The sequence below is a fragment of the Pleurodeles waltl genome, chromosome 7 (genome assembly GCF_031143425.1).
Source record: "Pleurodeles waltl isolate 20211129_DDA chromosome 7, aPleWal1.hap1.20221129, whole genome shotgun sequence".
NCBI lineage: Eukaryota > Metazoa > Chordata > Amphibia > Caudata > Salamandridae > Pleurodeles > Pleurodeles waltl.
In genome coordinates, this window is record NC_090446.1 from 1134129116 (window position 1) to 1134150198 (window position 21083).

The 21083-nt window shown below is 41.0% G+C and overlaps 1 protein-coding gene across 1 annotated transcript in view; it reads left to right on the forward strand.

Moving 5' to 3' along the window:
- Nucleotides 1–4034: 4034 nt before the first annotated feature.
- The window catches only part of ITGB4 (integrin subunit beta 4), a 330473-nt gene continuing 313424 nt past the window's right edge, over nt 4035–21083 (forward strand). Inside the window, exon 1 of the mRNA XM_069200167.1 lies at nt 4035–4118. The gene's annotated coding sequence lies outside the window, so the exon portion shown is untranslated. The remainder of the gene's footprint in view (nt 4119–21083) is intronic.

Below are 21083 nucleotides of genomic sequence, written 5' to 3' on the forward strand. Positions count from 1 at the left end.
GACTTTTATAGTTTATAATAGAAAATGTACTATGAAAAAATGTAACATTATCTCTATGACCTTCATGGCAAAACCACAAAATGTATCCTTAAACCAGGACCACAAATGGTACTGCTCCAGATTAATTTCATCACTAATTGTGTGAAGTTCCTTAACACTATTACAAATATAGTTGATCTGATCATGTGTACTCAGTGAGATGTTTGTTATGTAAGAACTATGGCACACACCCCAGCCTTCACAGCCAGGTCACAATTCAGTCATTCCGTTCTAAGGAAGGTCCCCTGCTCTTGCAATTGTTCAGAAATGAGTTCTAAAGGCATTGAAACTTCTTATACTTTAGCTATAGTGTGAACTTAATAGCCAGTTCAATCCCATACATAGGATATAGGTTGGCAAGGAACAATGCAGACTCATATATTACTCTCTGCATTCTCCTTCGGTAAAGGGAATAGTTGGATGTGTGGTATATGACTGGAATAATGTAGGCAGGGTAACAGAATTCCAGCCTTTCGACATCCAAATGCAGACTTGGTTACTCAGGACGAAGTAAGTACCAGTTTGCTTCATAGAGTGGCAGCTGGAATAAAGGACTCCAGGGTGAAGTTCAGAATGATGAGTGTCAATTTCAAAATGCTCCTTTGTCAGCACAAAACACATCACATTCACTGTAGCCCTTGTGAATGTTGCCATTTCGATATTCACAAACCTGTCCCTGGGCAGTGTCGGCAAGGTGAATAGCGAGGAATTTGATGGTTTTGCTAGAGAAGTGGCTTTTATCAACTATCTAGGGAACAAGAGACAGTGTCATTTTCACAAAGATCAGGAAATTGACATCGCAGATATAGCTCAAAATATAGTTCTTCTTAATCGAAGGGAATAGGGACCATAGAAACTCCTCCAGATTAGTGCAAATCCAGCAAGTGGAGAGGTTAAGCTTCTGTTAACATTGCTGTAAAGGTTGCAGAGAGGTATTCTCATGGTTCAAAGAGTGATAAATCTGTCAGTGGGTAGCAGATAAAGTGCAATTGGTTTCTTGGCACCTGCTAACTAGTCCCACCAGGAAGTACCAAGTGGGGAGCCAAACAGCAGGGTGTAAGGCTAAAAGGGCAGGCAAGACCCACCACAGAATCCAGTATTTGATGATCTGCTGACTATTGTGGCTGGAGGTGACATTAGTGAGGAAGAGTGACTACATCTGAATTGGGTATGATTGGGAAGGTGCAGCAGCTGAAATCCCTTCTCATGCTAATGAAGCATAGCAATCAAATGAGGCAGGAATGAGCCGCCTAGAAGCATGAGTCACTGGTATAGCAGGTTAAGTTAAGGTGCACTATAGTTTCAGGGGCTCCACTGCAGTGGCTGCTGTGTATCCAGCATGGTGTTTCGTAGCACATCATTGAAGTGTTCGTAGCAAGCAGGACTTGGAAAGGACCACGTCATCGCTAGTGCACAGACTTTTGCTGATGGACACGCATGTGGATCCAAACTCCAGACTGCAGGTTCTGGCAGGCTTCAGTTGGACCAACAGAAAGGGTAGCTTGAACCTGAGAATGGAAGCTGCAGAGATAGCAAAAGAGTATTTTTTCGCAGTATTAGAGATCTAAGATATACAGATGAAGTAAGGCTGGAGAAACTGGAGGATTAGACGGGAGCAACATGGGATGCTGCATAATGAGCTTGTAGGGAACTGAGTTTAGTTTGTTCTGTAGGAATTGCCTGAATTGACCAGTGGGCTGAGGGTAATGTGCCTGGCCACCTAAGTCCAGTTTCAGAACCGATTATTGCTAGCTTCTTTTCCAGTGTGCCATTAAAGCATTTAACTTTCTCTGATAACTCGGTGTGGCCTGCACAGTGGAAGTGTTGCTTGATGCTCAAAGCCTTGCACAATTCATGAACTACTGAGGACACAAAGTGAGATCCGTTGTCACTAGATAGTTGAAGGAAGTCCCCAAACCTAGGTATGAAATCTTGGACTAGTATTTTCGCTACTGTGATAGCGCCTAGCCATGTACAGGGCTGTGCCTCAGTCCATCCAGAAAACATACAAACAGACCTAAGATTTAGGAATAAGCACAGCATGTTGCTATTTGGATGACGTCCATCTGCAGATGTAACAAAAGGACCCTAAGGAGGTGGGTGGGCAGCAGGTGTGCTTTTCATTCATTTCCTAAAACTGGGGGCTTGACGTGTTGCACAAGAGCAACGGTATTGTTGGGCAACAGAAGGGAAGAATGGAGGAAACCAGTGGGGATTTGCAGCATGGATCATACTATCTTTGCTGAAGTGGGTGATGCCATGGCACATCCTGGCGAGGTTGGGAAGGAGAAATTTCAGAGCTTCCACGCTCGTGGTGCCACCTCTCCAGACTCCATTGGGGTCCTTGTTACAGTTTTGTTTCATCCATATGCAGTTTTCAGTTTGGGGTGCAGCCGGGTTGGACAATTCTCCCCGGTTGCCTGACTGGGTTGTCAAGAAGTATGCTGTACCCCAGCCCTTTGTTAAGAGAGAACAGAGGAAGAGGCGAGGATAGTGGTCTGGGTGAAGGAGCAGATGTTCTGTCTCCTTGCCTTTTTCCCATCCCTTATAGGAGCAATGGGACAAACACCACAAGAATATGCCCTCAGCCTTCCACCCGGCACCTGACTACCCAGGCTGGGCAATCTGTTGGAAAGAGTACGAAGGCTGGTCAGGTGAGTAGTGTCTCCGAAAGCCATCGGTCGGCAGATAGCAGAGTAGTCCGAGAGCAAGATTGGCGGGGAATCTACCGCTCGTCCAGTCAGGGGGGTGTGGGTTGTTACACCCCCCTAATAAATGTATTATGTGATTAATAGTTGGCTGCAGGTGCTTTGAGTCGGGAATGGTGAGGCATCTGTCAGATTTCAGTAAGAGTTTTTACACAGACAAAAATGCACACACGCTCTCTCCCTCTCTCTATTTGGGAGGACTTCAAAAATGTTGGTTATTTCACTAAATATGCGCTTTCTCTCGCTTAGTGCACCCACCAATCCGCATAACCCTCTCTTTCCACTGCCTCTTAAGCTCCTCTCGCGCGCCCTGATTGTCTTATAATGAATTTAAGCATCACGCGCCGGTGTGCGCCCAACAGAGTCAGACTGAGGTGGAGAGAAATGGGTGTAAGTCCTTCTGACCCCATTATATGTGATCCCTAATTTCAAATGATTTTACAATATGTACCTTTAGCTATTGGTTTCCATAACATTTTACCAGATTTTTATATTGTATGTCTCTCGTTTTGAGGCATGTAAGGCGCATGCTTAATGTTCGTCATTAATAAATAAAAAAAGGCGAGAGCCGATACGAAATCTCAGTGATTCAGTGCCTCCGATGAATACAATTTAGCACCAAGACTGGCATCCCTCATCCGGTAGGTTCTGCGGCTACGTGTGACTTTCACTTCTCCAGGCCTACCGACCTTCCAAATGCACCAGGCAGCCCGTGGTTGAAATCTCCACAGTCCTCCTTAGCCTCGTCGCCTTCGGCTTCTTGAACATAATAAAATAACCTTGAGCCTCACGAGCGAGAACACGAATATTCAGAATAAATTGCGTGGCCCACCACGTTGCCATGGTGATGCGGACTCCGCGCCTCTTCCCCTCTCCACGCGTGTACGGTGCTCGTGGCTCTGCGGGTCTCTATGGCGCCTCCTTTCACACGGCTGTAAGTCTGTGATGATGAGGAAGGTCCCAGCTCATATGACTTTTAACGGACGTGCTCTCTCCGTGCCTCTCGGTCACTGCTGAAGAGGAAGGTGCAGCGCAGAATTGATGCCCATTTGAATTCCATCTCAATAGAAAGAACTGCACAAAGGGCTTTGAGGAGGCTCAAGGCCTGCACAATGAGGAGGGTTTCTATTGAACATTGCCCCCTCCTCTGACTCCCGTCTATGGGGTGTCCCTTGTGTCGCCTCCTGATACGTCACATGCGGGTTCTACCTCGACTTGCTCCCGCTCACCCCCGCCTCTTCCAAAGCCCCAACCATAACTTAGGCCTGACAGTCGGGGAGGGCCAGCTTCACTGTCTGCACCATGCACCCCCCTACTGCGCGGGAGGAGAGGACGGGACCAGGAGCCCGGAGCCTCGCGGCCCGGCCCACGGTGAGTTCTCCCTGCTCTCTGTGCCAGCTGCCTGCAAACTTCTGCCGCGGGAACACAACCCTTAAACATTAACCAGACTCCTGGACTGCTTCCTCTGCAACAGGTTCTCTCTCTCCAGCTCTTGGCGCTCCCCCTCACTTCTAACTGCTCTGACCCTCTGCCTGTCTCTGACTGCAGCACCAGCCCACTTGCGCTTTCCGCAATCCACGTGGTCTTCTAGACTTGTTTATAGAGTCCATGGGTGAATTATATCGTAATGTAATTGCATTATAGACCTTAGTACCTCTGAAGCACTTTAGGTGAGTGGCACACTAGGTCGCTACTCCGAACCCAAGGTTAATGGTTAACAGAGTCGACACTGGTTACTGTTGGTTGTTGGGGTTAGTCTTGTGCTCTCAACGAAATCATTCCGTGCCTCGTCTCCAACTCCTCTGTGGTAGAAGAAACTAATAGGAGCTAGGTGTGACCAAGAGTGGTGAAACTTGAGCTAATGCAAATTACTGGTGGGATGAACTGATAGGCTAGAAAGGATTGAGTATTGTGAATGTGCAGCGGTATGGCTTCAAAGGGGACATTGTGGTCACTGAAGTGAGGTGTGGGCTATTTGCAGAAATAGATTGAGATAAACAGGTGTGCTCTTTGTAGTAGGCTGTACTTAGAGAGACGAGCATGGGGATACCCTTTCCAAACAATTATCTTTAGGGGTTTGTATTTTTCTTCCTGGAATCACTCTGTAAATGTTACATTCTGGGATTTGTAGACCTCTGTATCCCATTATAACAGCAAGTCTACTTGTCCCAGAATGCAAAGTTAAAACCTTATCTGGATCAGCTACTCATGACCTGGGAAGCTTGAGAGCTCTAAGCACAGTCTAGTATGTAAACACAGGGGACAAGCCCTTGCCTCCACAGTCTGGAAACATGCATTTCTGCAATCTTGGTGGAACACATCGCTTCCATCCCTGCAGACTGACCGTTTAGCGTTGACTGCTCTTTTCATTGTGTTCATGTAGAAAGTGTTTTTCACCACCTCAAGCCACTTGGCCTTCTTTTGTGAAAGTGATTGCTACAGAATAGTCTACAAAATACAGCTTGCATCCAGTAACCGTTCGTGGGGGTGTTTGAAGGAATGTTTCTGATACCAAAATTACACTAAGGGCCTCTTGAAATTACATGATACTTTCCATTTGACTTTCGACTGTGCTCTTGATGATTGGCTTTAGGGGAAATGGGATGGAATCAACCATATTAGTGAGTGTGATAAGAGCTGTGGTCTTTGAGTGACACCTCAGAAAATAATTGTTGGTAAACTCGTCTTCATCGCCTTGATGCTGCTAGCAGGAAGACCCTTTCAGAAGTTAGGGCAGGCAAAGTTGGCCAGGATACAGGAAAATACTTCCATGGTGTCAATGGAAGCGATGCAGTTAAAAAGCCAACCTCAGGAGTCATAAGCGCCTACACCTTCCTTATGATTTTTTGCTAATAGGGTGAAGTTCCCTTGATCACTCATTCCAAATGTGAATGTAACATCTTGTGACAGCCTTCTCCTAGGATGCTCTGACTTAGGTCCCCACATGGGGACTTTAAAGGGACTGGGTTCAAGACACATGTATTATCTTTCAAGTAGGAGGTCAATGATTTTGAAATTGTGCTTTAGTCCGTTGTTGAGGATCACATTTTTGGCAGCTGATCTGATTTTGGACATATACTCACGGACCTTCTTTGAGGCCCTGGTTGTTGACATTTTGTTACACCTGACTCACTTAAGCATACTTGTTAATGGCTGAGTCGATCCATCAGACAGTTTTGTCCACTTCTTGGGTTGCAGCCTAGTGACAACTGGGCTTGAAAAGTGGGGCTCTGAGCGGGATTCGGGAAAATACTTAATACTAGCACCAGTGCTACACAGGCAGTTCCTTTGCTGTTATTTAAAGATGATGACCTACCACGCATTGCTAGCTACAAAGAACGCTCAGTGGAAGAATCTGTAGAAGTACTTATTATATAAATATCCATTGTTTGCTATAAGGTGATCATGAATATTCGTATGTTGTTTATTAATTGCTAGTACATTATGACTGACTGACTGATTAGGAAATTGAAAGAGGACATGAACCTGTGAAGATAACTGACAAGGGGTTATTGGGACTGAAGTGTCCCCTGAATAGTAAACGTGTACATCCCATCTCCTAAATCCCCAACTGTGTGTGAAAACTAGTATCTTGACTTTTTTTGACTCTAGTGTCATGCTAACCTCTAATGTAGGCAGGAGCCCTGGACTCTCCTTGATGATGTGAGGTCCAGGACCAGGACATGTCCTGTGACCTGAATGGGTACATCAAGTTTAGTGTTGTAGTAGGCAAGGGACTTCTGTCTTTGCCCTGGGCGCATCACATAAATTGGTGGTGGCAGTGTACCTTGTAGTGTGAATTGGTAGCGCATTTAGACCTTTTCTTCTGTGTCAGTGAGAGTGTGGTCTACTCATCTCTGTCTTGTAAAGTTCCGCTGTTATGTAAAATCATTAAACTTGCACTGACATTCCAGGTACATGTCGAATGTGTGTGTATGTGCAGCACATGTTGCACATGTATGGTCTTAGGAGTTTGTGTGCTGTCTGAGTACTAGCACTTGTGGGATACATTTTGGATGCCCCTGGTTTAGCATGATACAAGAAAGAGGTTGAGGATAACTTTCCCAGTTAGTGGAAACGTTTTACCTCCATTCCTGTGGCTGGAGGGTGATGGCCCAGACACTAAAGTAAGGAGGTTGACAGCATGGCAAACTTTAGAAATTCCACAAGGCCCCTGTTAGCACAGGGCTCATCATTACTTCTTGAGCACGACCATTTGGTAGACAATATAGGTGACGGGTAGGACTACAGTTTCTGTTGTTCAAGGTGAAGAGGTTCTAGACAGGGCCTGACATTTTGTCTGTCTCTGATTACTGCTTCAAGACAGTGATGGCGGAGAGGTGCATTGAACCGATACGTCATAGTGCCCCTGTTCCCATCAGAATCCTACTGTCCTTGAAAGACTGATGCTGCTAATGTCGGAGCCCTTGTGCTCCAGCAACGCTGAGGTGTGCACCATGATCGGCTCAGGAGGCCACAAATGTCAAAGTAATCTTCGAGGTTGGGCCTGGGCTGGAGGCTGCACCTACAGAGTCCGCATTCTTCTGTATCTGGCTTCAGGCAGAGACTGCAACTGCTGAAGGAGGGAAGCTGCCAGAGGAGTCCTCCACATTGAGATCCCCCAAAATTCCCAGTGAGGCCGCTGCGGTGGCTCCGACAGGCCCAAAGCTGCTGGCTCAGGAGAGGGACTGCTACATGTGTCTGCCCCGCACCTGCCAGGACTCGAACTGTCAAAAGCAGGTAACTGTAGGTCATAAGAATGTCGTGCAAACAAGAAACTGGAAAGCAGACTGAAGCCTCCCGCACGAACTAAGACTTTTTCTATAGGACTATTATATGGATAGAAAAGTGAACTGAATGTTTAGTTACGTATGCACCATAGGTTTAGTTGGGTGACTGCAGCTGAGCCTAGCCAGTGAAGTCCCCAATAAGACACCAAGCATCATAGGCACTGAGGAACTCCGTTAGCGGGGGCTAGGCATTAGGGATGTAAGACCTAGAATCAGGAGAGATTTTGAGATAGGTGTGTGAATAACTAATCACAAAATACTGGATGTAAGATTGGAATCAGAGTGTTTGCAACTGTGCAAAATCCTTAGGACATTTGTTCCTTAAGCCCTGTATTGCATTCCCCTAATTGTACTATGTAGTATTAGGTAATATTCAGGGGCATAGCTTAACCTGTGAGATTCGGGGCATGTCAATTTCAAATATCCTTAGTGATGGGCCACAGAGTGGGGGATAGAGATGACCAAAGTTTGGAATGGAATATTCATATGATGAACACGGTTAGCACTTTTTTCATTAACTGGACCTCTGTCTAAAGTGGCATAGTGGGTGAAAAACAATGGGCTGGGATTATGGGTGTGCGTAATTTGCTTACGCATTGTTCATGAAATTACAGCAAAATTACAAGAAATACAAATCCATCATTTTGCCTGTGACTGCTTGCTCTCATTACCCTGAAAGTCAAATGCAAAAAGGGCCCAGTTTGCAGAGACCTCAGAATACGAATGGTAAATGTCCTCAACCATCCTGGGAACTGACAGGGCTACTAATGTCAATCAATATCAAAGCAAGTTACTGTTTAAAAAGCATTGATGTATGCTACTTTTCTTCTATCTGAAAATATAAATGAGCATTCCTTCAAACGCTGTCCCTGTTTAGTTAATGAATGCTAATTAAGATCAGACGACACCTTGGATCATGTAATCACGTATAATTCAGCACATTACAGTAATCATATGGTTGTCTCTTGATTATCTAGTCTTATTTTTTCAGTCTGAGTTTCCCGGGCATCTAATGTAAAAGGGGTATAATACTCCTGCAGTACACAATAAGGATATTGGAAATCACTGAAACATTCATTGACCATATACAGAAATAAGGCTGAAGGTCAATTTCCTTTATAAGATAATTGAACTTCATGATGAATTGCACAATCCTTTTAATGTACGACAGAGGGTATTTTATTCCTTATAATACATGGTCACGCCATCTTCCTTCCTACAAATCAATGTTATTCTTGGCTTCTTGTTCTTTCATATGAAAGTGATAGTATGCTTACAGACATGAAGAATAAAAGTGGAATCTCTCGTGAGAAATTTAACCAACCAAAAACCGGGTTACTAATTTGTTGCAACAAGAGTTTAGAATCAGCTTAATATAAGTCAGAGTAAACAATGCAGTAACTCACAATGTGTAGAAAAGTATAGGGAGATTCTCTTTACTGTAATAACTTATAGCGTGCAAAAAATAAACATGATTCCATAAACATGTTGTTTCTGCCAGCTGCTGTATTTTACGTTGGCTGCTGGCTGTGGCAGGAGGCATTAAAGCGTTACATCTAAACTATCATGAAACTGTAATAACGTATTATAATTGAGCTGCTACATCATTTCATTATTATAGATGAATAGAGAATTTACAACTCAGCTATAATGAGGAAATTAGAGATGGGCTTTTATACAGGGATTGCAGGCTCCTATGTAATATTTTCTTATACAGCTTTCTAAATCCAGTGTCTTGTTATATCATGGCGAGAATTTACAGCATCACTAGTATCCATTATAAGTGCTACCATCTTTTGTATCCAGAGCGCAACATTTCAGCCTCCCTCTATATGATCGGTTCAACCAACCCTATTTCTTCCCTACTGTGTCACAACGAGAAGCAACACTAATAAGAACAAGCCCACTTGAGATCTGTAGTGATTTTGCAAGCTCACATTCCACTCTCTTTGGCGAGTCTGAATCTTTGTACAAATCCTTTCTTGATGTAGGCATGGAGAGATGACATTTATATAGATCTTCTTTACTGTTCGGCTTGCCTTCTTGTGCTGATGTCTTGATTTATTTTATGTGGTAAAGCTAGGGTTACAGTTACAGACAGTGATCTCTTCTTATAGGCTTTCTTGATCCCCTTTATCCATTGTATTCTCCTGTAAAGTTATGGGATGTGCAGGTATGTATTTTGAAGCATATGTGAGTTTTTTGCTTGATTGTCAATGTGTGTGATTTTATCCGTTTCCTTATTTAGGATAGTCCAGTCCATTGATTTGCATGCTCCCATTTTCTAGTCTGCCATACTCTTATGTCTTCTCTTGCATTTTGTGTGCACTTTGCTTATGGTCGTTGTTTTTTTTTTTGCCTTCGCTTGTGTGTCTGTACTTTTTAGCTGTGAATCATATTGTGAATTGGTAGGGTTTTGAAATTATACTTTTCTTGCAATTTATATATTTGAGGTATGAGGGTCAGCGAGGTTATGCAAAGCAGGTATTTTGTGTTTATTTACTCAATTGCAGTCTTGGCTTTTCTTGATGACCAAGGTCATTCAAATTTTCTCCGTGGAATTTGGTCAACTTGTTTATTTACACGTGGTTTTATTTGCTATTTTCTTTTCAAATATTTTGTTGATATATTCTGCATTAAATCATGTGTTGAAGTGTAATATTATAAAAACAGTAGATGAAAGGGAAATGGGGGTAAGCATGAAGAACAAGATGTTTAAATAAACATAATAACAAACACGTTCACAATATGTTTTGACAAAATCACCTAACGTAACCAACATGATAGAGAAGTTACTTTGTTAAAATACAGAGAAGTAAAGGAGATCCCTCTTTGTAACATTAACCCATTCCCACCAAGATTGGTGATATGTTCTAACTGTAGAGTTCCAATTTGATGAGATGAATTTGACTCCCAATGACATTAGAGTATTAAAAAGTTTATATTTATGATTGTTTCGATGAGACGTTAAACCTTTGGATTTATAAAGCATAACAAATCTTCATTTACAAGTACAATTTTACAAGTAGTGTCCCATCTCTTATTACAAAAATGTGCAACAGTGTGACAATGATATAACATACAAATTAATGTACCCCCTTTTGATAAAATTTTTAGCATTTTGGAGACCACATAAATTTAGACATAAACATTTTTTTAGGAGTCCATAATACAGCATGCATTAAGAAAAAATGAGTCTATAAAATAGAAGCCAGGAAGAAACATCTGAATTTAGATTTCCAGACACAGCACCAATCTTTATCTCTGGTTAATATATCTGCAACATCCTCCCACTTTCTTCTCATAAAAGTAATGTCTTTAATAGTGCATGTCTATAAGATCTTGTATACCTTGAATCAGTGGTTCCCAACCTTTTGACTCCTGAGGACCCCAACTGAATCACTACTGGAAGCCAGGGACTCCCAAGCAATTTGTAAGATTTAAATTTTAAACATTAAAACAGTAATTCGAAAAAATACACAAACAAGTACAGTCAAACAAATACTCAAATTATTAAAGATATAATTATTTACTTATTTTATATTGGAAAAAATATGCAAAAATCGAGTAATTTGAATGGGAAGGTTTGTGCTGCATCTCAGCAACTAACTTTTCAATGTTTGGTTTTATGTAGGAAAGCTGAATCCTCAGGTCACATTCTACATTTCCCAAGCGTTTTTTTTTGTAGGTACATAAGATCTGAGAAAGCTTTTTCATATAATATGTGGCAAGGAAAAGAAGTAAAACCACAAGGGCCTCTCATCTCTCCATAGCCTCTCTGTCACATGTAATTCATTTGTTTTATAGCATCTTTCATACCAGTGTAGGGTGTTGGAGCACTTTACAGGGGACTACTAGGTGTAGGATTCACATGTCATCCATACTGGTAGGCACTTTTTAAGAGTGCTTGGTCTGGAGAAGAAGAAACTAAGGATTCAGAACATAACACAGTGGCTAGCGTTGACTTTAATAATAATGTATTTCTACACAAGCAAACCTTTTTTTAGCAGCATAAACATAACTTTCCAATTTGTTCCATGCAGTTTGCATGCAGTTCTTTCATGACAGATCATAGCTCACTGTGCTAGATTACGATTGTAACTTATGAACTGCACAGTAACAAAAGAGTCTCTGTGTCAAAAGCAGTAACCAAATGTGCCAAGCGCATAAAATACTTTTCTTTGTATGATACATGTTCTTTTGCAGCAGGCATGTTAACCATCTGCGCTACCTTAGATGAGTCAAAACTCCCATCTCTTTTCAGCAGGTACATTATGCACCAGAGTTATCTTGATGCTTTTATTTTTTCCGGAAAGCTGCTGGATGTACAGGGAACTTTGAAGTGCTTTTGAAGCTGCTTCACACATTAAGTAACAAAAACATGCACATGTTTCTGTAGAGGCCCCAGCTGAAGAACTGCCTTACTCCTGGACCAGGCCTGCAGACCTCCTGGGAATGTGTCACGGACCCCTGGGGGTCCGCGGATCACAGGTTGGGAACCACTGCCTTAAATGATACATGACCATGGAATTTAAATTAATTTGATTTAGTCACTATGGAAGAGGGATGTAATAATTTGGAGAGAAGTTTGGATTTTTAAAGTACATTTACAAATTCAAAATAATGTGAAACCTTATCTGGAGGTAACTGAAACAATTCTATTATTTGGGCAAATCTTACCGCAATATTAATGATTACATGTTTTATATAAGTAATTCCACTCAAATGCCAAACATAGATTTACCTGAACATTTAATTAAAGGGCAATTCTATACTGAGACCAAATTGAATTCCTTAATACCTCTTGATGAGCAATTATCATGCTCGAATGTTTTAACAGTTGATACAATTTTTGAATGTTTTGACAAGGAGCTGGATACCACCTTATTCAACAAAGATAGTAATGAGAATGAATACACTGAATACATTTCAATTATTAACCATTTAGATACAGCGTAACAACAACAACATTCCACTATGGTACAAGTGAAAATTAGATAAACTAATTCCACCAAAGGACGTAGGAGCTCGTTGTTTATTAATTGCAATATATATTTTTATTCTGCAAATAAAGTGTGACACCAGTAATTTATTTTTTCATACAATTGAAATGGAAAAAATAGGTAACATCATAAACAAATATATAAATGTAGTAGAAATCATCATTTTATATGCATTAACTCTATTCCATCAGGACAAGTAAAGAGACAGACTGTTATGAGAAACCATTTTTCAGCAGTCCTTTATATGCTATCACAAGTTATTTTAATGGTACTTGTGATATCTTTGGTAAATGACAACCCCAACTGTTTAATAGAAGAGCTTATCCACAAAAACAGAATTTAATTTTCTATAAATTACATACATTATTTATAGGAAAAAAATCAGATGGTTTACAGCAATCAGAATTTATATTTAAAATACAAAAAATAGAAGGTAAAGGATTTGAGACAAATAATGAGATATAAGCTGGCAGGCTAATATTAGTATTATTGATTTGTTCACATTGAAACATAATTGAAACAGATATTATATAATAAAGGTTCTAGTGCTAATAAAAATAGTAATGGAGAAAGGGGACAGCCCCTGTTAGTATCATGAAATAGCCTAAATAAAACTATGCCATCCTATTGACATAAATAGAGGCAGTAGGTGCAAAATAAAATCATTTGACTGTATTCTGAAACGTTTCACCAAAATTAAATTATACTTGGCATCATATAAAAAAAATCCCAAGTATTCAATCAAATGCTTTTTCAGCATCTAGCTTTAAAGGACGTTAGGCACTATCAAATGGTGATGAACTCATAACATAACAGTATTGTGTTACCTGAAAGGCACACCCTTTTGAAAAATGGTTTGATCAACATGAATTAGTAACTGAATCACACCATTTAAATGAGTGGCAAGAATGTTAGAATAAATTGTACAATCCAGATTGATCAACGATAAAGAATGATAGTTTAAAACTAGTTCACGATTCTCTCCAGGTTTAGGGATGTGTACAACTAACGCTCCCAACCCAATGACTTATTATGTGGAACTGAAAACACCTAAAATGGCCTAACTCTACCAGAAAACCATCAGATCTAAGACCTTACTAAATTTTCATGATTTTATACCATTATCTATTTCTGTTTTTGATGTTTGTTACTCCAATTAGGTTTTCTATGCACACATTTTGGGAAGTCCAATTTGGAAACGAAAAGATTAATACACTCAATCAATAGGGTTTCTACTTTAGCACAGAATTTGAATTAAAAAGTATAACATTCCTTAATAATGCCTTTGGTACAATTATATTCCTATCTGAGGACCTCATTATGAGTGTGGCCGTCTGAGGACTGCCACACTTGCGTTGGCAGTGGAAGCGCGCAACTTTGGCGGCCCGACCACCCAATTACAACCCTGGCAGGTTCCTGACAGCATAAGAGCGGTCGGACTTGTAACTAGTCAGGGCGGTGCTGAACTCAGCTGGCCTGGCTGATTACAACCCCTCTTTCTGCCAGCCTTTTCATAGTGGGGACCCCACCATGAAAAGACTGGCAGAAAGCCAATGCAGGGGGCCACCAGGGGGCCCCTGCTCTGCCCATGGCCATGGCATGGGCAGTGCAGGGGCCCTCCTGACCAGTACCGTCAGAATGCGCACTCAGACAGTGCACATTCCGAGGGTGCTGGAGGCAAGACCAATATCCTAACACTGTTCCCTCTGGTCAGCCATGCAGAGCAACTACAGGCTCATCTTGCTCTTACCCTTCCCAGCCAGAGTCCTGCAGAAAGAGTTCAACAAGCAGCTCACCACCCATCTGGACCTCCTGGACTCATACCTATCAAGATTCTGCAGTAACCACAGCATTGAGACCACCCTCCTGGCAGCAATAGTCAACATCCGCCCACTTGTCGACAGAGGAGAAGACCGCTGCACTTATCCTTCTCGACGCCTCAGCAACGTTCAACACAGTTTTCCACGGCACCCTCATCACCAGACTTCAGGAGTCTAAGAACTCCACCTAAGTTGATTACCTCCTTCCCCTCCAATAGGACACAACCAGTTAGATTCTCCACTTTAACCTCTGAGCTCAAGCAGCTCATCTGAGGAGTCCCCCAGGACTCCTCCCTCATTCTACCCCGTTCAGCATTCACATGGCACCTCTCACCTGCATCATAAGAACCCACAACATCAACATTGTCCCCTCCACCAATGACAGTCAGCTCATCCTCTCCCTCACTGACACGAACACCACAACTAGGGACAACTTCACCACCTTCATGCCTGACGTAGCAAATTGGATGCGAGAGAACTGCCTCAAACTCAACATGAATAAAACAGAGATCCTGATCTTTGGAAATAAGAACCTCCCCAGGATTCTTCCTGGTGACCACTCAACCTGGATCCTACGCCCAACCCCACAGACCACTCCAGAAAGTTTGGCATCATCCTTGACGACAAGCTCTTGACGAACAAACAAGTCAACATTGTGATCGAATCCTGCTGCCACATCATCAGAATGCTTTGCAAAATCTTCAAATGGCTCCCCACATACACTAGATGCACAGTCACCCAGGCCCTCATCACCAGCAGACTCAACCATGGCAATGCACTGTACATTGGCATCTCCAGCCAACTCACGTGAAGACCCCAACCCATCCAGGACACTTCCGCCAGACTAATCCAAGACATCCCCAGAAGCGTACACATCACATCCTACCTCGCAGAACTGCACTGGTTTCCCATCCAGAAATGTTGCAAGTCCAAGCTTCTCATCTACGCCTGCAAAGCCCTCTACAATGCAGAATCAGCCTAGCTCAACAATCTACTCCAACTCTACCAACCCTCTAGATGTCTACTTTTCACTTCTCTTTCCCTCACATGAATCCCCCGCATCTGTAGAAACAAGCCAGGAGGTCAAGCTTTCTCCTTCATCATAGCCAGAAACTGGAATGAAGTCCCTCTACATATCAGGACCAAGAAGCTGAAGACCTGGATGTTCAACTAGGAGCACCTCCAGACCTACACTCCTGCTCCAGTGCTGCACACCCTGAGGGGTGATAAGCTACACCATACAAATCTACATAACATAACACAACACAATACATTTAGAATAAAATAAATAATGGCATCATATGACATACTGAGTAGTTCAAGAGTTGGATGAGATACAAAATATTTAAGATGGCTAGAAGCTAGCAGGTAATAAATAAGTGACAGAAATGTATAAGCATTGGAGAAGAATTAAAATATTTAGCAGTAGGATAAGTTAGACACCAAGGATCAGATAATTTAATGGTGTGACTCAGGTTATACACAATCTTGTGACTTCTTGTATTCTTAAAAGAGATTTTCGACTAACTTGAAGTGGGTCTATAAGCTGAAATGTCTACCACAAAAGTTTGGATAAAAATCCAGTTCCAGAACTAATGAAATAATGTTTTTCAAATGCTGGGATCATCCATAGTTGGATCATAAATGTTTTGCCCAGTTCCATTTATCTCCTAAGTCTGATTTGTGGTCTACTATAGCCAGGTTCATGTATTTATTAAATAAAATGGCTGCACCATTCTGTTGCACAAGTTAAGGTCGCAACGAAATTAAAGTAACACTATGTATCCATAGGTTACATCATATAATTAGCAATGTGAGTTTTCTGCAAACAGAATATCACATTTTTTCATTCTAAAATATTCAGAAATGGTATGCCTTTTAGCTAGATGTCTCAGACCGTTAGTTTTAGTAATTTGTGATTAGCCATGATCTAATAGTGAGTATAAAAAGAAGGATTAAGGCTAACTAAAAAGGCACAAACACACTTTGTGAAACAAATAGAAAATAAGAAGATGGGAAGACAAGACTCTTGACAAACCAGACACATGCATACAAAACTAAACAGTAACCCATGATAAACATATTGTAAAATTGTAATTGTAAAATTCTGTTTATATAGCACATATTACTTCTAACAAGCCGTTGTAGTCCTCTGCGGAGAGTAGCATGCTACACCGGAACCCAAGTACTAAGTACTTTTACATTTTTACATTTTTTCTGTGTGCATTAGTTGTGTTAAGTTGGTATTTGAACAAAATATTGAGTTTTAAATATCAAGAAACAGCAATATCGAAACAAATAGTGTCATTGAAAAATCATAATGCAGAAATATCATTGACTAAAATATTGATTTTGTTTTAATTAAGTAATATCGTTTTTGAGAATATAGTTGTAAAAAATATAGTTTTAAAATTATCTCTGTGTTCAGTTCATATACTAATTTTATAAGTTAAATATTGTTTGTATAATTGTTAACAGTATTTTTAAATGTAGTTTGCAATTTTAAGTGATTTATATTTTTTAATTTAATTGCTAATAGTAATTTATAGTGTTGTAGTGGGTTGTAGTGAGGTTTGTAGGAGTACAGGGTGGGAAGTTAATTAAGTATATTTAATTAACAATTAATCATTAATTATTATTAATTATTAATTGATTTTAATTATGTGAATTGTATAGTTATATTTGTAGTTATATATTGGGATGTGTTTGATTTGTAAGGGTATAGGGTGGGAAGTAATAGTTCATTCATAATTAATTATTAATTTCATATTAATTATTTAATTGATTATTCATTTTGTAAATTGTGTAATATATTTTTTACTCGGTACATTAGGTGCGTGTTGAGTTTGTAGATTATACGAGGGAAGTTAATTAATAATTGAATAATTAATTACTAATGTATTATTAATTATGTAATTGGTTATTAGTTATGTAAATTGTATGATTATTATATTATTTGCCTTATATACTAGGTGCATGTTGTTGGGTTTGTTGGGGTACAGGGTGGGAAGTTAACTAAGTAAGAATTAATTACCAATTTGTTATTATTTTATTATTAATTATTTAATTATCAGTTATGTAAATTGTGTAATGATTATATTTTTAAGTTATAAATTAGGTTTGCACTGTTGTGTTTGTAGGGGCAAAGGATGGGTAGTTATTTACATTATAATAAATTAACAAATAATTCACTCAATTATTTAATTGAGTATTAAATATGTTAATTGTGTTATACTTATTTATTTTATTTATATTTAAAGTGTGGGCTGCTAGGTTTGTAGGTGTATAGTGAGTGAACTTAAAAGATCAATAACATTTTTAGTTCTTAATTGTTTTTTACATTTTTAATAATCATGTAAATTATTCATTTTTTATTTTAATATATGTACTTTTCCTAATAGCTTTATATTTCTGGTCAACTAATTGGGTTATTAAAATATGTTATGTGCTTGAAGTGAAGTACTTTCACTACTGTTGCACAGACTGGAAAAGGAATAGTAAATGTAACCCCTCCTAAGGTACTACACTTTCCCTACTGTTGCACAGACTGGAATGGGAACAGTAAATGTAACCCCTCTGAACTCTAAAGCTTTCCCTACTGTTGTACACACTTGAATTGGAATGGTAAATGTGACCCATCCAAAATCCAACGCTTTCCCTACTGATGCACACACTGGAGTGGGAATAGTAAATTCTACCCCTATGAAGTCCAACACGTTCCCTACTGTAGAGCATCCTGGAGTGGGAAAAGTAGATTTAACCCTGGAAGTAGTAACCTTAACCCTTCTGAAGTCCAACGCGTTCCCTACTGTTGCACAAACTGGAGTGAGAACAGGAAATTTAACCTCTCCAGACTCCAACGCTTTCCCTACCGTTGCACAGACTGGAGTGTCAATAGTAAATTTATCCCCTCCAAAATCCAACACTTTCCCTACGGTTGCACAGATGGAGTGAGAATATTATATCTATTTTCAGATTTAAATACTTTTAAAAATCTTATTTAAATGTATATATATATATATATATATATATAAGGTGGGGGATGAAGATTGTATTATTATAAATGTTAGATACCCAGCCCTGAGTCAAAGGCTCCTTTCTACCTACCGCCCTGCTGTATTTAGAGCTGGTACAATTGGTATGGTCCCTTTGGGTTATTTTTATGACCACATGCGATTGAGTGCTGGGGTATCTCCGGGTTCTGGTAGGTTTCCCCCCCTGGGTCAGAATAGTCACCAGGCAACCAGCAGAAGAACTGTCACTAACAGTAATTTATCCTTGGAAGGGGTGGACTGACAATGCCCCAAGACCCTGGCTATACGGGAAGAGGTGCCCCCACAGTGCAAATTTATCTCATGGAATATTGCGGGCTATGATGCTAAGTTATCTGATCAGGCGTGGATCAGGTGTGTGACTACTTTTGATGTGATCATGCTTCAGGAAACCTGGTCAGAGGGGTTGTCTGTGTGGGATGGGTATAACAGATTTGCAGTTCCAGCTGTGAAGTCTCTTGGTGGCCGCTCAAAAGGTGGCTTGGTTACCCTAATCCGCCTCTCTAAGATAGTGGGTGCTTTTCAAATTAACTGCAATCACCAAGGTATATTGCTGGTATGGGTAATTTTCTCTAATAATTTTAATATCTTACTGGTTAACTTTTATAATGCTGTGTGGGATGTGGGGTGCCAAATTGGGGCCCTGTTTTCCGTTCTTCAGGTTTTGAAACACAGAATGGAGGAGATGGGGTTAGAATTCTGTGCTATTGTCTCTGGAGACTTTAATGCCAAGCTGGGGAGGCTCAGTACTGTGGTTAATCCCTTTATTTTTGACTGCAAGGATTATTCAGTGGATGGTCTGCAGGACTCCAGAGGCAGGGTTCTAATCAAGGAACTCAGGAAGATGGGCCTTCTGAATTTGTGTGATATAGAAGCCGTAGGTACTCATCAACTCCCAACCTATGTGGGAAGAGGATCTGAATCCACTATTGACTATATTTTTATGTCTCCACCTATGAAAGACCTGGTGATTGGGGGGGGGGGGGGGGTGCTGGGGGACAGTTTCAGTGATCATAATCCCCTTATAGTATCCTTTAAACTCCCTGGGGCCCTTCATAAATTAGGACGAGGTAGGCCGGTAGTAGTGGAGATAAAGGACCAGGGTAGGCGGCTTGGGTGGAAGCAAGTGGATTCCCTAAAAGTTGTAGAAAGGGTGGTGGGGGAAAATGTACATTTATTTATGGACACACTCTTGACAGAGGCTCCTAATCCTAAAACTGTTATGAATGCAATAACAGTAGTAAATGCAGCAGTGAGAGACTGCCTTTTTTCAGTAGGCAGCCAACCTAGCAAGCGTAATTGTGGTTGGTATGATAAGACCTGCTATGTTGCAAGGGCAAACCTGAAGATGGCTACTAAGAAATATCCTAGAGATTGGGTCCTCGTAAAAGAAGCTAGATTGAAATATAAGAGGGCCCTGAGGGATAGTAAGATAAAACATAAAGATAAAGCCTGGGAAGAGTTAGAACGTGCCATAGCTCTGAAGGATCCTGGCCTGTTCTGGAAAGTGGTAAATAGAGGTTCCTTTGGAACAGATACATCTGAGGGCCTTGGCTGTAACATCGCCCCGGAAGCATGGGTAGCTCACTTTTGTAGTATTTTTGAGGGTTCTCCCCTAAGAAATAACCGGGAGAACGAGTATGAGATGGCTCCCAACCTAGCAATTAGGTTTTCGCTTCAGGAGGTTATGGATGCGATACAGAGTAGTGCGAGCAATAAAGCTCCGGGCCCGGATTCGATCCCTATGGACTTGTATAAAGCGAACCCCCAGTTATGGGCACCTGTTCTCTTAAATGTCCTTAATGCAGCAGTTACTGTGGGTACCCCTGCCTCTTGGAGACTGGCATGTATTGTCCCAGTGTTTAAAAAAGGCGACCAAAATGATCCTAAGTCCTACCGCCATATTTCTCTACTGGACTCTTCGGCGAAGATTCTGGGACGGATTATTTTAAGGCGTCTGGAGTCCTGGATGATAGGGAATGATATTCTAAGCCGGGACCAGTATGGTTTTAGGGAAGGCCTTGGCATGCGAGATCAGTGTCTCAACTTATTGATGCTGAGCGGCAAATACACGCAGGCCGGGAAAGGTACGCTCTATCTTGCTTTTATGGATCTCAGCTGTGCCTTCGATAAAGTGAACCGGTCTATATTATGGGAAAGGTTAAATCAGCTAGGGCTGGATCCTAATATTGTAGAGTTGCTCCGATATCTACATTCTGGGACGGTTGCAAATGTGAGGGTGGGGTCGAATGGGGAATGCTCAGAGGCCTTTAAGCTTTCAAGGGGTGTGCGCCAGGGGTGTGTTCTGGCTCCTACTTTGTTCCTTCTATATACAAATGGATTGTCTGATTTTCTGATGAAACATTGTAGGGATGTTCCAAAGGTGAATGGTACTGATATCCCTGTGTTGACGTACGCGGATGACGCAGTCCTCATGGCCCGTACTATGAATGGTCTCCGGGAAATAGTTAGAGCTTATACCTCCTTTATGTCAGCTTTGGGTTTAGAGGTCAATTTTAAGAAATCTCATTTTATGGTGTGTGGAAGACCCCTGAGTAGGGTGGGGGAGCTTAGGGTGGAGGATCAAATTATTAGTAGGGTCCATGAGTTTCCATACCTAGGGATTATTTTTGATGAAAAAGGATCTTGGAAACCTTGTATTGCCAGAAGG